At 50.2% G+C, this 5,816-nt stretch overlaps 1 protein-coding gene across 1 annotated transcript in view; it reads right to left on the bottom strand.

The window, feature by feature from the left end:
* LOC109297923 (unconventional myosin-X-like) overlaps nt 1–5,816 on the bottom strand; it is a 27,352-nt gene that overhangs the window by 19,292 nt on the left and 2,244 nt on the right. The window lies entirely within an intron of this gene.

Below are 5,816 nucleotides of genomic sequence, written 5' to 3'. Positions count from 1 at the left end.
ATAGACTGCTGCTGGAGGTGGTTCAGGCACCTACTTTGAACAACTTCAAGAGACATTTGGATGTTTATCTTGCTGGGATCCTGTGATCCCTGCTGACTTCCTGCCCTCGGGGCAGGGGGGCTGGACTCAATGATCTTTCAAGGTCCCTTCCAGCCCTAGTGTCTAAGAATCTATGAATTACCCCTAGATTCCTTTCGACCATGGTGCAAGTCTAGCTGTCATCACCGAGCCTGTATGTATGTATGGTGAGGGTTGTTTGCCCCCAGATGGAGCACCTTATACTTGGAAGTGTTAAACTTCATCTGGTTCTGGTCTGCCCAACTCTTGAGCCTGTCCAGGTCCACCTGTAACTGCAACCTATCTTCTGGCATGACCACACTGCACCACAACTTGGTGTCGTCCGTAAACTTAGTTTCATAGTTTGTAGGGTCGCAAGGGACCTGAGCAGATCATCAAGTCCAACCCCCTGCCATGACAGGAAAGAGTACTGGGGTCAAACGACCCTAGCAAGGTGTTTGTCTAGCCTTGTCTTAAAGACCCCTAATGTAGGAGCCAGCACCACTTCTCTTGGAAGTTGGTTCCAGATCCTAGCTGCCCCAACAGGTGCTGAAGTGGTGCCTCCTGATGTCTAGTTTGAATCTACCCTTTGCCAGCTTGTGATCATTATTTCTAGTCACTCCTGGTCATGCTCGGGGAACAGGGACTCCCCCAATGCCTGCTGATCCCCTCTGACTAGTTTGTAACAGGCCACTAGATCCTCCCTCAGCCTTCTCTTGTGGAGGCTGAACACGTTCAGGTCCCGTAGCCTCTCCTCATAGGGCCTGCCCTGCTGCCCCCTGATCACGCGAGTGGCGCTCCTCTGGACCCACTCCATGTTGTCCACATCCCTTCTGAAGTGTGGCGCCCAGAACTGGACGCAGTACTCCAGCTGCGGCCTGACCAGTGTTGCACAGAGGGAGAGGATCACCTCCCTGGACCTGCTTGAGATGCGTCTGTGGATGCATGACAAGGTGTGGTTGGCCTTCCAGACTGCATTCCCACACTGCCGGCCCATGTTCATCTTGGCATCAGTGATGATTCCAAGATCCTTTTCTACCTCTGCACTGACGAGAAGGGAGTTCCCCAGCCTGTAGGTCTGCTGCTGGGTCTTCCTCCCCAAGTGTAGCACCTTGCACTTGTCAGTGTTGAAACCCATCCTGTTCTCATCCGCCCACCCCTGTAACCCGTTTAGGTCCAATTGCAACCTATTCCTCCCTTCTAGCGTGCCAGCAATCTTTTCACTCAACCATCCAAATCATTGATAAAGATGTTGAAAAACAGTGGTCCAAGCACAGACCCCTGAGGGACACCACTGGCCACTTCGCACTAGGATGACACAGATCCATTCATGAGAACTCTCTGGGTCCTATCCTGTAGCCAGTGCCATACCAGCCTCTGGCTTCTTTACTATTCTTTCCATCCACGACCAGCAGACACACCAAATGCATGTGCTTGCTCAGCCTAACAAAGGGTTTTTCAGCCTGAACATTGGCATCCCAGGCAACTAAGCTGAGAGCCTCACAACTCCACTGCAACCAGCAAGCCTCAGGCTTGTCAAAGATGTGACGGGTCTGGGCTTTCCATAGCCAGGAGTGAGTGAGCGAGCGAGCGAGCGAGCGTGTGCGTGCGTGCGGTAGCTGGAGGTTACGGTGCCTCCTACCCACCTTTCACCAAAGGGATTTTTGGTCCTGGCATTTCCCAGGGCTGCTGCACTGCCAGCAGTCCCACCAGGCCTCCCTGACCCTGGCAGAGTGCAGTTTTAGTGGTCATGCCCAGAACCTGGGGCCTCCTCCTTCCCCAAAGCCCCAACCCATACCTTCAAGTTTGTCCTGGCACGGAAGCTCAGCAGGACATGTTCTTCCCCTGCTGGCTGGTGATGCAGTGAGTGCCCTCTCCAGCTCTGAGACAGGGGTATTCAATGTTTTTTTAAAAATTTAAAAAAGGAAATAGGTACAGATGGAGTGAGGATGGTGGCATTCACTCCATCTGCACCTGGAGCTTGGGGAACCTCAGCAGCGGAAGGTTCACCTTGAGGAACACCAGCTGCTCCACCAAACCAGGATTCAAGCAGGTACGATGGGGTGTCACAACATCCCTAGCAATGCTGAACACCCTCTCACTCAGCACACTAATTGGTGGACAGAACAGATGTTTGTGAGCAACCGTGGCCAGATCTGGCCGCGGCTTGCCTAGTAGGCCAAGGGGCTGCACAGCAGTGGTTCCACATCCTCAGTGACATAGGCAGCCACCAAGGCCTGAGCACTACCTGCCTGATGGTGGGGTCTGGTGCCTCTGGACCCCACCATGGAAGCCATGCCCTTTGCCCACACTGGCACCGCCTGTGGTGGAGGAGGAAACTGGCTGGTGGATGGCATGCTAGCATGGGACAGTGAATTCCCCCTCTTCCTTCAGCCGCCTCACCAGTGCCTGCACGTCTGGTAACAGCGGCTTGCCCCAGCCAGGAACATTGATGCCTTGGAAGCTTTCCATTTGGCTCTGAAGTTCCTTCACTATGGGGATCACCTGGCTAAGGAGAGCATTGCCAGTGCTGATGGTCCTGGTGACCTCAAGGAAAGGCTCTAGGGGAAACTTGAGGGGTGTGGAGCACAAACTCAGATGATTTCCCCTCCTTCCCCAGAATTTCCCTTACTAGGGCACTGAGATCCGGATCCAGCTCTTCCTCTGGTACGGGAAGGCTCAGCATGGGAAGTAAAATGGGGGTGGAGGAGGCTGTTGTGCTTGTGGCAGAAAGCCACCTTGGTTTCTCCCCAAAACTCTCTGCCCTGTAACCATGTGTTTTAAATCTCTGCCCTGTAACACTGTGACCAAATCTCTGTGCTGTGACCAGTTGATTAGGGTGGGCCCAGGAGAGGAGACCACACCCTCAGCCTGTCTCTTTAAGGAACTTGAGCTGGCTGCATTCCTGAGGGAGGGGGGAAACCTGCTCCCTCTGCCTACGTGACTGGTACCTGGGTGAGGGGCATCTACCTGGGGAGCTGGAATCTGCCCGGTAACAGGTGATGCATTTCAAATTGGTTGGCTGACAGCCAACTGGGGCTGACCTCCGCTGGCCCAGGTGAATGAGGTCACAGGGGCTATATAAGTTAGGACGGGGAACGAGGCGGTCTCTTCAGCCATGAGGTGAGGCTGGAGCCATGAGGGGGGGACTCAGAGGAGCATAAACATCGGAAAGGGCCCTCTCCCCCAAAAACTCATGAACAAGGAACAGCCGGACGCTAGAAAGGATCTCATCAGCCTCTGGAAGAAGTGTGTGAGTAAGCTACTCGAGATCTGATAGATATCTAGCTGGCAGTAATTTAGATGCGTTATCAAAAGGCTACCACAGCCAGACTGTTTGCTCTTTAGGATTTCTAGATATTGCTCTATCCTGTACCCTAGTTTACCCTACCCCCTGTAATCAATAAAGTTCTCCTTTTTGACTGGTGTGGGAGACTTATTGAGGGGTGGGTCTAAATTATGCCTAAGAGACCCCTTAGGTCTGCGGACTAAGGGAGACTTTCCTTTTTGCCCCTGGACTTGGGGAAGTGCCCCAAGTGCCTGTATTGGGTCGAGTACCCGTAGGACTATTAGGCCTGTGTTTCCCCGAGGATACAGGGCCGAGACAGTCCACTCTCGGGGTGGTGGTGGCACATTACCCCCAGACTAGCGAGCGTGCTCCGGGAGAGGGGTCAGCCGGACATAAGGTGGCCCTAGGGAGGCATTCGGAGCCTGGAAGGTGGTCGGGCGCAGGGAGGTGGGCGGCTTGATGCAGGAGCGCCCCCTACTGGCCCGCCTCATGTGGTGGAAATAGCAGTGGGATGCGAATACCCAGCTGTTTTCCTGAGGTGGGATCTCTGCACCCACCACAGTGCTGGTGCTGCTGCTTCTTGTTGTCATGGGCAGGGGGGCTATGGCTGGTGCTCATGGAGGGGATGAAGTCCCAGGCACAGGCAGTGGCATTGCTCTCCTCTCCTTGCTGTTTATAGAAGCCTCATCTCTTCTAGCTGGAGGAAAGAGGCTGCGTCTCAGTTTGGAGGGTGGCAAACTTATGCTTCTCCCTAAACCCACTCTTCCACTCCTCCCTGAAGTCTTGCCACCACCTGCCTTTCCACCACGGTTCATGGTGTTTTTCATGTCTTGCTTTTCTACAAATATATATATTTATTCACGTTCCTATATAAATTCAATAGTGTGTATGGGTGGGTGGGTGCATAGAAGAAACTATAAACATATAAAACCAAATATAATATGTCTTGCTTCCTATACAAATTCAATAGTGTGTGTGGGTGCAAAGAAACTATAATGTATAAAAACAAATATAAATATGTCTTCCTTCCTAATAAATTCTATAATGTATGTGTGGTGCAAACTATACATGTATAAGAACACACATAATACATCTCTCTTCCTATATAAATTTGATAATTTCATAGATTTCATAGACATTAGGGCTGGAAGGGACCTCGGAAGATCATCGAGTCCAGCCCCCCGACCCAAAGGGCAGGAAGCCAGCTGGGGTCATAGGCTCCCAGTAAGGTAAGCATCCAATTTTTTCTTGAAGGTGTTCAGTGTAGGTGCTTGAACCACCTCTGATGGCAGGCTATTCCAGACCTTGAGTGTGTGTGTGTGTGTGTGTGTGTGTGTGTGTGCGCGCTGCAAGGTACGTATAGAAAACAAATGCATCTCCCTTCCTATATAAATTCTATAATGTATATATGTATGTATGTATGTTGCAAGCTTTTAATGTATAGAAATAAAATATAAAATGCATTTCCCTTCCTATATAAATTAAATTCTATAGTGTAATCCTATCCAATAGAATTATAAAATTGACAAGAATAAATCAATTAATAGAATAATAAAATAAAAGCGTGTAGAAGAAAAAGATATTCTGAAATCCCTCTTGCTAGGCTAGCAAGCAAAAAATGAATGGTAGCCTTTGTTGTCTGACACTGCTGAGCTGCTGGAAAACAGCTCAGTAACTGACCCCAAGGCAGAAAGCAGGTTAGTTCAAACAATGCTGTCTTGTATGCTGTTTTTCCATCCCTCCCCCAGAGCATTAGGATTGGAAGGGACCTCAGGGAATGATCACAGTCACTGGCCAGCTACACAGTCAATATGAGAGCAGTCCTTCCCCCCTCTTCCCCCTCCCTCTCCTTACTTTGTTTCCCTACAGGAAAGCCCAGCTTCAGCTTCAGCTTCAAAACTTGAAACGTTTTGAAACTTTCAAAACGTTTCAATTGCCCTCGTTTCATTTTGGGGCTGTTTCGAAGCCCTCCATTTTGTTTCAATTTCACTGTTTTGAGCTCAAAATGAGTCAAAACAAAACAGCTGGTGAAGCTTCACACAGCCCTAGTTCCCAGGGCAGAGCTCAAGGCAAGGAGTGCCCCAGCCACCCTGCTGTGTGGCCTCCAAGCCATGCACAAACATCAGCAAACGGCTTCCAGTTAAAATACTTAAACCCCAGTCTGCATCGCTACTTCACTGCAAAACCTCATCCAAATCCACTGGACCCCTGCCAGTCTCTAGGGAAGCTATTGTCAACCAGGAGAGGATCTTGAGACCCTTTCAAGGGTGCCATGGGGTACTACACAATATTGGCACTGCCAGGTATGTCAACATGATTCACAAGATAAACCCAAAAATTTCAATAGGAATTCAGAGAATTAAAACCATTCTGTCCTGTTGCAGTCTTCCTGAGTTCTTTGCAACAGAACTGCTCTATTCATAGAATTGGGAAAGATAGTTTCATAGTTTCTAGGGTCAGAAGGGACCTG

This window comes from Gavialis gangeticus, unplaced genomic scaffold (genome assembly GCF_001723915.1).
Source record: "Gavialis gangeticus isolate Ggan-Ray unplaced genomic scaffold, GavGan_comp1, whole genome shotgun sequence".
Lineage (NCBI taxonomy): Eukaryota > Metazoa > Chordata > Crocodylia > Gavialidae > Gavialis > Gavialis gangeticus.
This window is presented reverse-complemented; position numbering and strand designations above follow the sequence as displayed.